This window comes from Podarcis pityusensis, assembly GCF_964106645.2.
Source record: "Podarcis pityusensis genome assembly, chromosome: 10".
NCBI classification, from domain to species: Eukaryota; Metazoa; Chordata; class Lepidosauria; order Squamata; family Lacertidae; genus Podarcis; species Podarcis pityusensis.
Genome location: NC_138035.1, coordinates 34909066 through 34926629, shown reverse-complemented (window position 1 = coordinate 34926629; position 17564 = coordinate 34909066). Strand labels below are relative to the sequence as shown.

Here is a 17564-nt window from a genome sequence, read left to right as displayed (position 1 = left end):
GTGGAAGTGAATCCGCAACCTGACTGGCCTACAGGAGAATCCTGGAATTAGCCAATCACGTGGGGCCCATTGTGTAAATAATGTATATAAAGCAGACATTCCGAGGGAACTTTCATTCCTCACTACTATGAGCTGAATAAAGAGCATGAAATCCACTCTCGACTCCGAGTATATTTCACTGGCGACAAAGGTGGGCTCCCGCTGAGCTGACCACTACACACAGCACCACAGCACCGCCACCTGCTACAGGGCTGCCTCGCACCGTGTATCCAGGCTTCAGCTCCGGGACCCAAGGAACTCAGAATGGCAACCAAAAGCAGCTTCTCGCCGTTCAACCCAGCATCCGGAGACTGGGAAGCGTACGCCTCCCATTTCACCTTCCTCCTAGAAGCCAAAGGGGTCACCAACGAAGAAGACGCCAAGAAGAGAGCGATATTCTTCAGTGTCTGCGGAGAGGAGACGTTCGAAATTGCCCGGGTTCTCCTTGCGCCTGAAGACGTCGCTACTGTTCCTTACAAAACAATAATGGAACGGCTGAAGGGACACTTCTCACCACAGCCCTCAGTGGTGGCCCGTACAGGGATTGACAGAGAGAGAGAGCCCTCGGTGGTGGCTCTTCGAAATGCCTTCTACGCAAAGCGGCAAGCCCCTGGGGAAACCATAACTGGGTTTGTGACCTCCCTCCACCAAGCCGCCCGGTTCTGCAACTTCTCAGAGTTGGAGAACATGCTTCGTGACCGCCTCGTCGGTGGCCTGAAGGATGAGAAGCTGCAACAACGCCTCTACGCCAAGAAGGACCTAACGTTCCAGGTCGCGCTGGAGGAGGCTCTGGCAACTGAAGCTGCCAAGAGGTCGACGCAAAAGGCACGGCCAAGCCTGCCGTCCCAACTGAGGGTCCACCACAAAGACCTTGCCGACGAATCAGGATCCGACAGGGAGGAGGTGCACCGAGTACAGCGGTGCACTCAAGCAGTGCACAGACCACAGCTGCCTCGACGAGAAGGAGGGAACTGTGCAAGCTGCGGGGAGAGTCACGAGAGGAGGACCTGCCGTTTCCGCAACGCAGAGTGCAGGCAGTGCAGAAAATTGGGACACATTGCTCGGGTGTGTTGGGCTCAGCCCACCTGACGCCAAGCATCAGAAGACCAATCCAAGAACCCCAGGCCCCAGGGCCCAACACACCAAGACAACTTGACAGAGATCACGGACTGCCAGGTATACCAGTTGCCTCACCCAACATAGAGAAAATTTATGTAGAGGTACAGATAGAGGGGGCCCCGTGCTTCATGTACACGGGTTCAACTCTCCATAATCTCGGCAAGGACCTTAAGGAAACTATGCCCTAGTGGGGGTCCCAAACTCAGACAGGCCCCATTCACCCTCTGGGACCTCCAGAAATGTGAGGTCCCCACAATGGGGGTGGGGACCTTCAGGGCGGACGCAGCAACTGGACTTGCTTGTGGTCAAGGGGCCCTACGTTAGCTTACTGGGATTGGCATAGTTTGGACCACTGGGGCTAGCCGTTACCGGGGTGAACCACACTAGCTTACAAGTGGATGTGGACGCCATATGCTAGGAATTTCCGGGGGTTTTCGATGGGAAATTGGGACAGTATATGCCCCGCCCCCCCATTGCCCTACAGCTTGACCCTGCAGTATGACCTGTGAGGCTCAAGGCCTGCCAGGTCCTGGTCGCCCTGAAACCCCGTATAGACGAGGAATTGGACCAGCTCGTGGAGGAAGGAGTGCTGGAACCTGTGCCTAATGCCCCCTGGGAAACCCTGATCATCACACCTGTCAAGCATAATGGCTCGGTCTGCATCTGTGCAGACTACAAATGTACCATAAACAAGGCTCTCACGGCCCATGCATACCCAGTGCCAGTGGTCAGCCATGTCCTCGCCACCCTGGCTGGGTCAAAATTTTTTGGCAAGCTGGACTTGGCCCAAGCCTATCAACAGCTGCCTGTGGATGAGGCCACAGCAGAGGCACAGTCGATTGTGACACATAGAGGGGCGTTCAAGGTAAAGCAGCTGCAATTTGGTGTCAGCGTGGCACCAGGCATATTCCAGAGTCTAATGGACTCTCTCCTTAAAGGGATTCCTGGCATCACCCCCTTCTTTGATGATGTGCTGATTGCTGGGCTCACGCCAGAGGAGTTCGAGGACCACCTCCGCACCATTCTGCACCGTTTCCAGACGGTGGGTTTTAAGGTGAAGCAGGAAAAGTGTCTACTAGGAGTGCCTCGGGTGGACTTTCTGGGATTTATGGTGGACGCAGAAGGGGTCCACCTGACTGTGGACAAGGTACGGGCCATTTGTGATGCCCCGGTGCCCAAAGGCAAGACTGAACTTCAGGCCTTCTTGGGACTACTGAACTTTTACCATGCCTTCCTCCCTCATAAGGCGGCGGTAGCAGAGCCCCTACAGAGACTCCTGGACAAGCGGGCCCCTTGGGTGTGGGGCCAGCGCCAGGAGGATGCATTCCAGGCAGTCAAGGACTTGCTCGTCTCAAACCCGGTCTTGGCACACTTCAACGAGAGGCTGCCGGTGGTGCTAGCATGCGACGCCTCGCCCTACAGAATCGGCGCTGTCCGATTGGTCCTAGAACAATAGGATCCAGAATGCAGCAGTCTGATTGGTCCGCAGGAGCCACCCAATCCAACTCCAGATGGAACTGAATCCACAACCTGATTGGCCTACAGGAGAATCCTGGAATTAGCCAATCACATGGAGCCCATTGTGTAAATAATGTATATAAAACAGACATTTCAGGGGGACCTTTCATTCCTCACTACTATGAGCTGAATAAAGAGCATGAAATCCACACTCGACTCCCGAGTATATTTCAGGCTGCGTTCCAGTATATACATTTTACCTGGAGTGAGCCTCGCTGGAGCTAATGGCTCTTACTAGTAGAAATGTATAGGCTTGCACTGTTAATCTCCAGCATACCACCTAAGTGTAGTTGAAGGGATAGTAGATTTTAAATTAAACGGATTTTCTGGTCAGTATTGGTTGTTTGATTTACAAACACTGGAAATGTTAATGTCATACATTCAGTTGCTTGGAAGAACTTTATTCAGTTCACAGTTGTATTTAGAATAAGGAGTGGCAGGCACTGTCACTTGTGAAAAGGATAGTTGCTTTATGCTGAGCTATGGAAAGTGCATTTCCTACACCCCCCAGCATAAATTTGCTATAAAGAAAGCCAGCTCATATACTGAGCCGATTACTTGACACTGAGCACTGAGGTTAGACAACACTTCTTTCTTTCTTTTCTTTTTTTAAAAAAGAAGTTCCCTTATATACCTCACTGTGTGTTCATACCTTCTCATGTGAGTTATTTATTATGTTGGCTTAACAAGATTAATGCAAATCCATAGCACTTTTTTCTTCTTTACATTGTTCTACTTGTGTCTCTAAAAGACCATGAATTGACAACCTATTACAAGATCAATGGACCAGCTGCCTTCTGGTTCAGAATGATTAATATGCTCGTCTCCCATATTGCTGGGATAGTTGGGATATAAGCACTCAGGAGTGTTTGGTGGTGAATAGAAATTATTTTATATTTAATTTTTTATTGTGCAAGGTGATCTTATGGATATGTTTTTTACTCAGTAGTGGTAGTCCCATAAGCTAAATGAGGCCTGCGCCCTAGTAAGTATATTTAGGATTGCAGCCTTAATCTCTCCTACCTTGTAAGCACCATTTACCTTTAGGGATACTCCATTTAATACACTGTGTCTAAAATTAATAGTTTATTGTGTACTATTTGTACATGGTTATAAGTATACAAGGGTATATGTTATATATTCATGTATGTGCTGCCTTACAGAGTTGCATAGGCAAAATTGACAAATTTCTGCCCACTAGGCAATTACAGTCCACAAGAGTGGGGGAAACTACAGAGGGAGGAAAAGACAAAGATAGAGTAGGAAGAATGTGGGCAAGTGGCATTGCACTTACTTCATTCAAAAGGAATTTAAAGAATCCTGTAGTCTGTCAAGGGAAAATCTTCAAGAATATATTCCAGGAGCCTCCCAAGCTTCTCCCTGTGGTTTTCAATGCATTACAATTACAAATGAAATACAGTATCATTGGGTCAAAGGGTTTAGGTGGAGATACACAAGACTCTATTTTATCCCCTATGCTTTTAAAAATCTTTTCAGGGTTTTCCAAATTTGAGTTTCAGCTTTTTTGGACTACAGTTCCCATCATCTCTGCCCACTGATTATGCTAGTTAGGGATGATGGGAGTTGTAGTCTAACAACAGCTGGAGACTCAAGTTTGGGAAACCCTGATCTAAGTTAAACGAATGAGAATCATTGAGGGGGATTTGGGCTCAGGTACCACCATCTAGCTCTACGTTACCTCTCATCTAATTAAGGTGAGCCAGTAGTCATTCTAAACCAGTAGTTAAACTTAATAATGGACTGAATGAGGAACAATAAACTGAAACCTAATCCAGCTAAGGCAGAAATACTGCTTATGAGTAGTTCATTTGTCCAGTTAAGTAGCCCAAATAGGTTTTGAATGAAGCCTCACCCCAAAAGGAGCACATAGATAATTTGGAGGTGCTACTAGATCAGGGGTCAGCAAACTTTTTCAGCAGAGGGCCAGTCAGACCTTGTGGGGGGCTGGACTATATTGGGGGGGGGGGAAATGAACGAATTCCTATGCCCCACAAATAACCCAGAGATGCATTTTAAATTAAAGGACACATCCTACTCATGTAAAAACATGCTGATTTCCGGACTGTCCGTGGGCTGGATTTAGAAGGCGATTGGGCCGAATCCGGCCCCCAGGCCTTAGCTTGCCTACCCATGTACTAGATTCATAGCTGGCCTCTATGGCACAGAACATCTTTTATAAAACAACCACACCCATGTCTGAACACAGATAACTTTGAAACAATTACCGGTATCCAAGTTGTAACCTAATCAGATGGTAACCTGAATAGATTATTGTGGTGGCTGCCTTTGAAACTGGTCCAGAAAGTCCAGTTGGCCCAAATAAAGCAGAAAGATCAGGAGCACAGTCAGGTAATTTTAGAGTGTAAAACTTAGATCCCAGACTTAATGGTCTTATGTGGTGCAGGATCTTCAGACAGCCATGTGTATTACTTAGTCATTAATAACAATAAAGATCTGTATAGCTTCAATTAAAACAACTTGGGGAAGGAAAAGGGATTTAATAGGTAGACAAATCTTAAACTTTTTTAAAAAGAATATAGACTATTAAAATTATGGTTATTTTTTACAATTGATTCCTATCATTGCTGTAAGAAAGACCTGTGAAAGAATGGCAGGGGGATAATTTACACATTCCTTTGAGGGAGGAAAAACAAATACATCAGTTTTAATGTACTGTATAGAAATAAAAGAGAATTGACCTTGTAGTACCAGATACTGTACACTTTTATACCAGTATGCAAACCACAACTGGATGGTACAACTTTTAAGGCTATAAATTTATAGTCAGACTTTTGGCCAGTGTACATGGTTAATCCAAGTTGCCCTGTTCAAATCATTCATCCATCAGACCCATAGCTCTAAAAATTCAATCGCTCCTTAGTAGATTTCTGATGCAAGTAAAGCAATACAGTGTAATATAGTAACACACAGGTGAAAAAATACCATTTGTTTGCAATCATTCTGCACAGCTTGGGTTATTGTTCTGCAGAGAAATAACTGGTCACATGAAATTGATTACTGTTAACCTCCAGCTGCTACAATCACATTAATATACTTTTAAAATGCATTAAATACTTCCACAATATTATTTTTCCATAGAAACAATTTATGCTTTTACCACCAGAATGATCAAATATAATAGGAAATAATGCAGAACAGAAGGTCTGCTCATAAAATCACCCGAAAGGATAGGTGCACTCTTGTCTATTTTCACACATTAAGGTTGCAGACTTAAGTACATTTATCTAGCATCAAGCCATATTAAAACATGTAAGGCTTCCTTAGAGTACACAGGTATAAGACTTATGATGTAAATTTGATCGCCCAGTTCTAGTCATGTTTACTTCGAAGCAATCCCATTTATTTCAGTAAGACAGACTGCTGCATGTATGCCCTTACTAGGAAATAGGTCTCATTCAATTATGTGGGACTTGCTAAAGGGTCTGATTCTATTTCTGGGCTCGCTTCTTTGCAAAAATTGGAAAGCAGAAAACCTAGTCACACTTACCGGTAACTTTTCTGTCCCACTCCGGTTGAATTCAATGGAACAACGTTGACTTGATGTCATGTTTGTGACAAGACAACCTCCTTGAATGTTGCCCTGAATGCGCTATGCCTGCATATAAGCTTTCAGCCTTTTATTTGCACTTTGTACTTTCCATATGTATTTGTACTTTCGCTTACCATTCTACTGGACAGCAACTCTTGCCTTGGTCCTCCCTCTTTGATGCCCAAGTGAACATACTGACAGCTGCACAACTCAACTACGGGGGGGGGGGGAGGAAACTGGCATATAGAGAGATAAGGATGATACAGAGCTCTGTCTTGTGCAAATTCAGTTTTATGCACTTCACTGGGGGGGGGGAATCACAAAGGAGGTGGGCATCCAGGAAAAAAACCATTGGTAATCCCACCTACTATTGTACTCACGTTGGGAGAGAATTGGGAGGTGCAGGGAGAGTGTTCAGCAGCCTTGAAAGAGTGTGTGTGGCCTTGGAAAAGCATACACAGGTGCAGGGAGAGTGTTTTTGACTATGTGCGATTTTGATTTTTTGCGCTATTCCTGGAACATAACCCCCGCATACATTGAGAGTCAACTGTACTGCTAACTTTCGGAAAACATCAAGACAGTGTACAATATAATACAAGAAAACATGGTGCACTATAAAAACAATACAAAAGAATAACTGAAAGGACTGACTAATCAAGAATGTTTAAACAGCTGTATAAGTGTGTCAGCATAAAAAGTTCTTCAAGAGATGCCTGAAAGTCAAATGCGAGGATGCCTGCCAAATCTCTGTTGGAAGCGTATTCCACAGCATAGGACCAATGACCCTAAATGCCAAACTTTTAGAATTTGTCATTTGGATCTTTATAACACAGGGGACCACCAACAGTGCTTCTTTGGATTATTGAGTTGGGTTCAAAGGACTCAGGTGGTTCTTAACATCAACTGGACCCAAGTTGTTCAGGGTTTTGTATATTAGCACAACAGTCTTGAACCCAGCTTGGTAGCATATGGGAACCAGTGAATATATTTTAGCAGAGGTTTATATAGTGCTGGCTATCTGTCCCCATAAGTAGTCTAACTGTTCCATCTTGGAGGTTCTCCATCAGGCCCAATACTGCTTTGCATACACTACAGTGACCAGGTTATCTCATTACCAAATGAAGCTGGTAAAAGGCACTCAACTACAAGAGGCTCCTTGGACAAAAAATTTACAAAAATATATCCAGACAAAAATATATTCTTAAGCTATGTACCTGATCCATTACAGGGAAAATTTATTATATGCTAAAGGCATGCAGCCTAATATCACTATACTGTGTTAAGGGACGCGGGTGGCACTGTGGTCTAAACCACAGAGCCTAGGGCTTGCCGATCAGAAGGTTGGCAGTTCGAATCCCCGCGACGGGGTGAACTCCCGTTGCTTGGTCCCAGCTCCTGCCAACCTAGCAGTTCAAAAGCACGTCAAAGTTCAAGTAGATAAATAGGTACCGCTCTGGCAGGAAGGTAAACGGTGTTTCTGTGCACTGCTCTGGTTCACCAGAAGTGGCTTAGTCATGCTGGCCACATGAGCCGGAAGCTGTACGCCGGCTCACTCAGCCAGTAAAGCAAGATGAGCGCCGCAACCCCAGAGTTGTCCGCAACTGGATCTAATGGTCAGGGGTCCCTTTACCTTTATACTGTGTTAACATTCCTTAGGCTACAGCAGACAGCCAAATATTCTTGTGCTTATAAAAACCGCCAGGAGCATCTGTCTCTGGTCACAGTTAAAACTGTTGTTTAGCAACAATAAATACAAACTGAAAATAAAATAAAATAGCCATACATCACAGCAAGCACCCTGAAGTAAAACAATTGCAAGTTACATCAGTGCAAACATAACCAGCTATGTACCCCCAGCCCCCATCAGCAGTACTGTAAATGTAATGGGAGCAATGCACAGCAATATCAGTTAAAACGTCTCCTGGGTGTAGAGCTGTAGATAGGTAATATTGCGCCCCTGGCAGAACCATCCAGATTGCGCCCCTAGCCACGGACAAATTAGCTCTTCTTTCCGCCTCTCCTCCAACCCCAACCCCCCACTCCACCCATTCAATTCACCCTCTGTTTAAAATCATTTCTTATGAGGGAATAATTGATATTTATATTTATGGACATCTCTTAAAGCCGATTTTGCGCCTCTCAATTGCCTGCGCCCCTGGCGGGGGCCCACCTCACCACCCCCTAGCTACGGCCCTGCCTGGGTGACAGCCCGTCTCTTGAATGTACTGTGCGTATTTTTAAGTAATTAGTGCATATGAGAACAAGTCTCAATGGTGAATCTGTGTGTCATACAAGAATTACTACCGCTAGGAAATCCCCAGAGGGTTAACTGAGTTAGTGTTACAGCAGAACAACGAAGAATATTGTTTGCTACCGTGCCAGGTTTTGTTGTTATACTGTATAAGCTTTTGCCGACCCGAATCGACGAATCATGAATCTTCATGGCACTGCCTACCCCATCCCTCCGTGACCCGCTCTCTGGCCGTGCTTAAAATGATCGGAATCTGTTGCATCCTTTTGAAAAGGGGAGGGATTCTTAAATGCAGGCTCCCGCTCTCTAGGAATGTGTGCCGGAGGAAGCGGTCTGGGGTGGATAAGCGAACCGGGAGCATTTCAAACGAACCACTAGCTGACATTAAACCAGCTCAGTCCCTCTGACTGATGTGGAATAAACCGGTTTAAATGCCACAACTATCACTGTTTCCTGGGCGACGGTGTGACCGCCTCGTCAGCAGCCTAACCCATCCCCTTTTGAACCCAGAGAAGGACACGCTCGCCGGCTGCCCTAGTTCCCTCCCCCGCCCGTAAAGACTACAACTCCCGTCATGCTCTCTCTCTCGTCGCGTCGCCTTCTACCTTTTTCCTTTCCCCCGCACCCGCCTCTCCGGCGGCTCGTGCGCATGCGCCTTGGGAGCAGCGTCCGGGGCAGGCAAGCAGTCTCTCCCTAATGTAAGATGGTGGCCGGTCTGGCAGCGGAGCGCGCAGAGCCTGGAGATTACCCGTCTCTCACATAAAGGTCGTCGGAGGAGCCGCCCGGACCCCTTCCCCGCTGCTACAGAAGCCGAGCGAGCGAGCGAGCGAGCGGGAGGAAGGGAGCGCGAGAGGGTATCGCCGCCCCCGCCGCCAGACAGCCGGTCGCCGTGGAGCAGGGACGACGAGGCGGCGGGTGAGTGAGCAGCCGGGGCTCGGGGAGCGCTAGCCGGGGCTGCCTAGCTACGAGAGAGCGGAGGCTTCGCGGGGAGCCTGCAGGCCTCGGCCATCCCTCATGCGCCTGCTCCAGACCCTGGGCCGGCGCCGGGGCTCCCTGTGGCCGGAGGGGCGGGAAGGCGGGCTGGGGCCAGCTAGGGCGGCTCCTGCCCCTGCGGCGGCGGCGGCGAGGGCCGGCTCGCCTCCCTCAGGAGCGCAAGGGTGGTCCGAGGGGTTGCCGGCGCCTGGCCGCTCGCGCCGGGGACCAGCTGGATGGAGAGGGGGCTCCGAGCGAGGCGGAGGCCACGCTGTGGCTGCTCAGGGCGGGGGCTGGGGAGGCAAGAGAGGCGGAGGGCTCTCGGGCAGCGCCTCCTTCGCATCCCCATCCCCACCCCTCCGCCGCTTCTCGCGTGTGCATGTTCAGGAGGGACCTATCGCTCATAGGCTTTGGGTCTGATAAGGTGCTGAGGAGGAGGTTTCTCCTCCTTCCTTCCATCCACAGTATTGAAAGAGGTGGTGGTTGGTGGGGAGGGGAGTATCCAGGCTCTCCAGCGGCAGCACGTGTGTTTGGTAGTGGGTGGCAGTTAAGTGTCCCCTCTTGCCCTATTGTGATGGGCATTTCGAATTTCCCTAGATTTTTAAAATTTCCTCTTACGTTCCCGTACGGCTTTCCCATTATACACAAGTCAGTTCCTCATGCCTTAGGTTTTGTAGGATGCTCCGATTAAGTAAGGTTGAAGGCCTTTCACCGCTTTCTCTTCCATGGTCTGCATTTCCTTTCTTCGTTCAAAGTGAGGTTATGGTTCCTTCATGTATCTCTCCCCCCCCCCCCCGCCACTCCACACATACTTTTTTATTTGGGTAGTAATTCCTGACAGATTTCTATACCCTGTGTACTAAAGGTAAACATGTTTCTCAGGAGGAAAATCTATGCTAGTGTCGGACATATATTGTATGTAATGTAAGCCTAGGAAGTAATGCAGTCAGGAGCTGGGGTCTAGAAATTGGCATGTAATTGGCTTCCTATACCTTTCACTACTTAAGGGCTTAAGAGTTCTGCTTGTGACTTCTAATAAATTGGTTTAGATTGAAGTGGTGGTGATGTGCATGCTGTAATACTGTCTGTGTTTACCTTTTTTAAAAAAAATAATAATAATCCAGCTCATATTAGCTACTGCCTTTGCGGCCATAGGCATGTTAGCATGGTGATAGTAATAATAAGAGCAAATGATTATTAACTGACTTTTTATTCCTTGGAATTATAACTACAAAAGAAGTTACGGAACAAATTATTAAATATGTCTGGTGTACTTGATCCTTGTGGTTCAACAAATTCACAGTCCCCATAAAACATGTAGTTTTAGGAAATCTTTTGTTCAAGTAACTTCATACAGTGGTACCTCAGGTTACATACGCTTCAGGTTACATACGCTTCAGTTTACAGACTCCGCTAACCCAGAAATCGTGCTTCAGGTTAAGAACTTTGCTTCAGGATGAGAACAGAAATCGTGCTCCGGCGGCGCGGCTGCAGCAGGAGGCCACATTAGCTAAAGTGGTGCTTCAGGTTAAGAACAGTTTCAGGTTAAGAACAGACCTCCGGAACGAATTAAGTACTTAACCCGAGGTACCACTGTATATAGTTTGATAGTCAAACACATTATACCAGGTTTTTTAAATCATTCTGAAGTTCTTAGTTTCTAATTCCCCAAACAGAAGTAACACGTGCATCAGTTTAGATATGTTTGACAGTTAGACATATGTAACTTTTTTTATTTGTATACCAACTTTCTTGACTTGCCAAAAAAATGAAAGTTTTTTCTAAGTGAGAATTGTCACTGTATGTATGTGGCCACTGTACAGGGCCACAACAACTGGAACAAGGCATTTATAACTCTGTATTTTCATTATTATTCTTGGCTTCTTTAAGAGACAGTATTGCTAAAGGTATCGGATCACATTGTTTAAGTTGGCATCTTTGAGCCATATGTCTTGGGAGAGCCTAATCAATTCATAGTGGACTAATTTGTTAGAAGAATAAATACACACAACTTCTGCATTTCTCATAGGTCATAATTGTGAAATAACCAATGTATCCTTTAACTTGTCAGTGACTTCTTAAAAAGTTGCATAATGTGAGACTTCTCTTGAAGCATATGCCTCCTAAAAATGTAATTCGAAGAATGTATGCAGAGCATCACAATACAAGTTACATCCAAAATATACTACATAAAGATTTTGTATGCGCCCATCCAGAATTACTTCTGACGCAGGTGCTGTAAACAGTAGTACTGCACAATGTGAACAAGTCTGAGTTACTATCTAGTTACTATCCTTCTGAGTTACTGTAGAAGGTAATCAAATTCAGTTGTAGGGTGATGGTCTTATTGACCATTTTCATTCCATTTGCAAATATGTAATGTCCTGCTGGAATGAAGCAATTGTTTATATGGAAAAATAATGGACTATCATAATTATTAAATCTTTTCAGAATGTATATATGCTCTTCAATTCATGCGTCTTTCCCATAAACTCTCACTTGAATGTTTCTTCAGGTAGAAAAGGCAAATGGCCAGCCCTATTACTTTTTCTGGGTTTTCTTTTTTCATAGAATCATAGTATTGTAGAGTTGGAAGGGACCATGAGGATCATCTAGTCCAACCCCTTGCAATGCAGGAATCTGTTGCCCAATGTGGCGTTCAAATCCACAACCCTGAGATGAAGAGTCCCGTGCTCTTCTGGCTGAGCTACCCCCCTTTTTTCCAGTACACCACGGGGGTGGGGATACTTGAATTCTAAGTGGGCTGTAGACCTGAGCACTTATATAAATAATATGTGGAATTTATCCCTTTTGATTGATGGGAAGATTGAGGCATAAAGTTGGCATTTGGAGAAGTCTTCAAGTATTTCTCTTTTAGGATGGTATGGGAAAAAGAAGGTGCTATAGGGAAAGTGAATGCTTTCCTACCAAGAGAAGGGGCATTTTGAAGAGTGATGTCACCATGAAACCTATTTGCCATAGAATTAGTGCATAAGGTGTATGGGTTATTCATTCATTTGCAGGTATAGGAATAATGTAGGTGCCTCGTTCTGCAAAAGAGAAAAGCAGTACTTCTCTAGGTAATCTGAACTAATTTGCAGTAAAATACATAGACATAAAACTATTACTCAAGTATATATCTTGAAGTGTTGACTAACATGATTGAAATGTTTTAATATAATTAATTAGGAGGAACTGCCCAGCTACTTGCTTAGAAAAACCAATTTTGCTAAAATCTCTCATGTACATGAGAGGTTGATGATATAATGTGCTACAGTACTTGATACATTCAGTTGCTGAACAACTTAGCTAGAGCCCTAGTTCATAAGCTTTGCTTCAGACTATTTGTAGTGTTCATTAATGGTGGTTTCTTCAGAATGTGGTTGCAGCTTTGAAGTACTAAAAGTAATTCGTTTTGAAAAGATAATAATAATAATAATAAGAAGAAGAAGAAGAAGAAGAAGATACTGCATCTAACAGCTCAAAAAATGTTAGGAGTGGGCAGTTGTTATCCAGGTGCTTAGTCTAGGCACCAGAAGCTTCTGATAAGAGGCAGTAGTGTAGGCCTGCTATCAGGCCAGCTACTAGCTCACCTATGTGGATTATTCTATACATGGGCAAATAACTCTGTTAACCCTCTTGTCTCCAGTTTGTATTACACAGTTTGTAACACACTCAAATATGAAAAGCAACTGGGTTTTGAGCAGAGTTTTTGACAATATTCAGCTGCTTATTGTCATTTGCCTATTTCATGGCATATTAGTGGGAGTCAGGGATTGAGATAGCAGAAGGATGCCAAAATATGGTGTTGTCCACATACTTCATGTTTGCATTAACAAACCTTTTGCCTTTTTCTTGGCTTCAGTTATTGTGAGCTATGAACAGAGCCAATATTGCTGGCCCTTCAGTCCTTGCATGACTCAAAACATAGCCCCTCTCAATTATTAGTTGCCAATGTGACTTTTAAATTTGCAGGTTGAGAATATTCCATCCTTGAAATACTGTAGTGTTAATCTGAAAAAGCAAAGTTGTCACAATAATCATTTTACATTTAATTTAAACTTTATTTCTGCCCTGTTGGAAGTAATTGTTTGGCTTCTACAAGGGATTTTTCTCATTCTTGAAGGGTTATTATTCTGTGGTAGAGCACATGGTTTACCTGCAGAACACCCCAGGTTAAATCCTAACGTCTCCAGTTAGAAGGCTTTTAAATTTAGGGTTGAGAATGACCTCTGCTTGAGCCCTTGGGAGAGGTACTGCCAGTTAAGATGGACAACACTGGGGCTACATAGGCCAGTGGTCTGATTTGGTATAAGGCAGTCGTGTCTTCATCTGACTCATTGACCTCTTTAATTCATGATACCACCCTGGTTTAATTACAAGCTTTGATAAGCCATAGTAAGAAAGAATGATGTGCATTTTATCGATATAATATTTCAAGATGTTCAGTATTTGCTGCTGTCCAAGCATATAGGGTGGCATGTACAGGTGCAGAAAAGGGTAGCAATGGCTACTAGCTGTGATGACTGTATATTCCAGTGTCAGACGCAGTATGCACCTGAATACTTGGGGACTCTGAGTGGGAAAGTGCTATTGTGCTTATGTCCTGCTTATGGGATTCCCATAGATACCTGGTTGGACACCGTGGGAACAGAATGCTAGACTAGATAGACCTTTGGTACAATTCAGCAGTGCTCTTATTAACATTTTAAGTACAAGCAGCTATGTTTACATGTAGGCTTAAATATATTTATATTATATTTTTGGCCAAGATGGAAGTCTTCTTCCTGAAGTTTGGAGAGAGGTACAGGGAAACCAACAGCATTGCAAATACAGTATGGTGGTACCTCGGGTTAAATACTTAATTTGTTCCGGAGGTCCGCTCTTAACCTGAAACTGTTCTTAATCTGAAGCACCATTTTAGCTAATGGGGCCTCCTGCGGCTGCCGCGCCACCGGAGCACGATTTCTGTTCTCATCCTGAAGCAAAGTTCTTAACCCAAGGTACTATTTCTGGGTTAGCAGAGTCTGTAACCTGAAGCATCTGTAACCCGAGGTACCACTGTATTTAAGATCATTTTTAAAAGAAATGTTTTGAGGAATATGGGGCTAATGCATTTTAATCATAGGAATAGCATTTCTTAGGCAAGGTGGAAGCTGTAAATTGTAAATTTGCTCCTGTTGTAGTGAAGCTTGACTATTAAAAAAAAGATGCAGGGGTATTAACTTAGGCATATTGTTATGAGCATGAATTGTATTTGAATTTTCAACAGGCCAATCTTATTTAATTTTTATATCTATTCACAGTGAGGGAACAAGAAACCCACCTGTGCAAATGGCTGATCAGACAGCAAGTACTCAGTGGAGCTTCCTTCCAGCTCTGGTTTGATTGTAGTAAAACAATCTGAACTGTGCTTAAGACACCAGTTTAGTTTATCCCAGCAGAATTCTTAAATGTCAAGCCTAAACTTCAAATCTTTTGAGTTTCTTGGAGGAAAATTGTGGTTTTGTTGTACCCTGTCCATGGTGCTGCAGTGAAGGTGACTTTCTATATTAGTAAGCATGTGTTCCAAACCAATGTGGTCTCCATTTTGTTTGTTGAATTATTGGATCAACAACTATTGAACTAATATTTATTATGCTCCTTGGAGTATACCTGTGAGTGATGGGTTGTAATAAGTAAATTAAGAAGTCTTCATGAAGGATGATGTAATTCCAATGAGAACATTACCTACATGATTCTTGTTCAACAGTTGGCTTGTTAAGCCATGGCAGTTAGCTTTCAAATAATTTATTGTATGTGTAGATTGCAGGGACGTGGGTGGTGCTGTGGTCTAAACCACAGAGCCTAGGGCTTGCCAATCAGAAGGTCGACAGTTCGAATCCCTGTGACGGGGTGAGCTCACGTTGTTCGGTCCCAGCTCCTGCCCACCTAGCAGTTTGAAAGTACGCAGTGCAAGTAGATAAATACGTCCCGCTCCGGCTGGAAGGTAAACGGTGTTTCTGTGCGCTGCTCTGGTTCACCAGAAGCAGCTTAGTCATGCTGCTTTTGTAGTTGTGTTAACCTTTCATAGAGTTCTTGAGAAAACTTGCTAGTTATTTGTGCTCTGCAAGAGTCGCCTAGAAAAATGTCCAGTTGACAGCCTCGGTGTACTTCGAATGCCACACACCTGCCATTGTATGGTGGCGTATTAATTCCTGATTTGACATTAACTTTTTTGAAGCTGTAGATTTAGCTTGTGCCAGAATGTATGTTTAATAGTACTGTGTTTATAAACCACATTTATTCCAGTGCACTTCAGATACTTTACAATGTAAGATACATACTTAAACAATAATTAGAGGTATACAAAAGACAAAACGGTAAAACAGCAAAATTGTCTCAGGCAGTGTTCGAAACTCCTATTGTTCTAGGCACATTTTGCAACAGGTATTTTCATTTGTGTGAGCCGTGTGTTCTGGGCACAGTACCGCACCTAAGATTTCAGATTAAATCTGCAGAGTGGAAGGAAAGGAGTACTTTTTTCTGCCTCCATGCCTCCAGCTACTCTCCGAAGACTAGAGAAGAGACCCTCTTAAGACTATTAGGGGGGTGGGCAGGAGAAGGACTAGACCATGTGAAAAATGGATGTAATATTTTAGCTGCAGTTCAAGCATTGGAGCAGCCATGCCATCTTGATGAATTGGGCCAGGTTGGCCTCCCCTATGTCATGTTATTTTTCCTGAAAGTCAGGTGGTTCACCCTCCCAGTGACACTTTGTCACCTGACTAGTGATAGAGGTCAATTTACCTCCTGTCAGCTGTGCATTTCTAAGCAACATACAAGAGTGCATTATATAATGTTCTGTTAAGATATGCATGCAGACAACCCCCGATTTGCGCAGGGGTTGCTTTTCTGGTCATTGCACACTTGCCCCTGTTCCACCCTTTTAGTGACATCTTTAATGACATTTGCAGGTTCAGCGTTTGTGTGCAATTGCACACATATTGGTCACACCTAAAACGGGGTTACCCGTATACCTTTCATATGCTTAAGGTAGGAAATTTAAGTTAGGTTTGAAATAAATCAGTATTGTATACCAACTTGTCCCCCTGAAATTTGCTTTTTATCTGCTATGCAGATGCTTAGCTTGCACAAATGAAGAGTTTATCAGTTTCATTACATTTTTCTTCCCGCCCCCCGTTAGGCTTCAGACAGCAATATAATGTGCATATGAAGGAACAATGACAGTGTAAAACTCTGAGCTATGGGTTAGGGACTAAAGGCTACACATGGAAAAGTCCAAATTTCTACTCTTTTCAAATTTGATATACCCAGTGTGATTTACTGTCAGGTTTGACTTTGATGGGAGAAACTCTCAAGCAACTGTATCATAAGGTGGCTGCGAGGACAGGGTAATTGGTGGGAAATCATACTATTCCATTAGTCTTCAGTTCCCAACTCTAGTTTCTTGCTTCTTTCCTCCCTCTGTCTCTTGTGTTCATAGGCTGTCTTGTTCCCTGAAGTCTTGGCTAATTTAAAATGTACTTTACCATAAGGTGCTTAAGCATATCTTTTTGTAAGTTGGTTGGTAAATGGTAAAGAAAGTAAAGAATCAACATTGTGCTAAACTGTTTTATGGAATCTTAGAACAGTATTTACACATAAAACATTATTATTCCAAAACAGAAGTAATTCCAGTTTCTAATGAGAGATCTTGCTTTCTGTTCATGTGCATGGGTATATCATTGTACCAGTGGAGAGAGTGTGATCAAGGTTTTCTCTTTGGTGAATTTAGTTCTTTGTTCCTCTTAAGAATCAATGATAATGGTTTTTTCTCTGCCTTCTACAAGTACATGATATGTATCATATGCTAGAATAATGAACTTGTGAAAAGAAAGGGTACTAATGTCATTACAAATGCTTTACCTAATGTGTGAAAATGGGCTTTATTTTAAGGAAATGTTGTGAACTAGCTCATATCTCCTGATGGAGTCTATTCACTGTTTGGGCTAAGAGTTAAATGGTAGGACTCTTCTGTTGTGAAGTGGAACAGATTCCCACAAGAGGTGGTGGACTCTCCTTCCTCGGCAGTTTTAAGCAGAGGTTGGATGG

General features: G+C 44.1%; 1 protein-coding gene across 9 annotated transcripts in view; it reads left to right on the top strand.

Annotated features, from left to right (window-relative positions):
- The first annotated feature begins 9150 nt into the window (after window positions 1–9150).
- The window catches only part of CNOT4 (CCR4-NOT transcription complex subunit 4), a 55762-nt gene continuing 47348 nt past the window's right edge, over window positions 9151–17564 (top strand). For 5 of the 9 annotated variants that reach the window (XM_080972093.1, XM_080972091.1, XM_080972092.1 and 2 more), the window contains exon 1: window positions 9152–9413. The gene's annotated coding sequence lies outside the window, so the exon portion shown is untranslated. Of the gene's footprint in view, window positions 9414–17564 lie in introns of all 9 variants that reach the window. The other 4 variants (XM_080972097.1, XM_080972096.1, XM_080972094.1 and 1 more) reach the window with 2 other exon arrangements.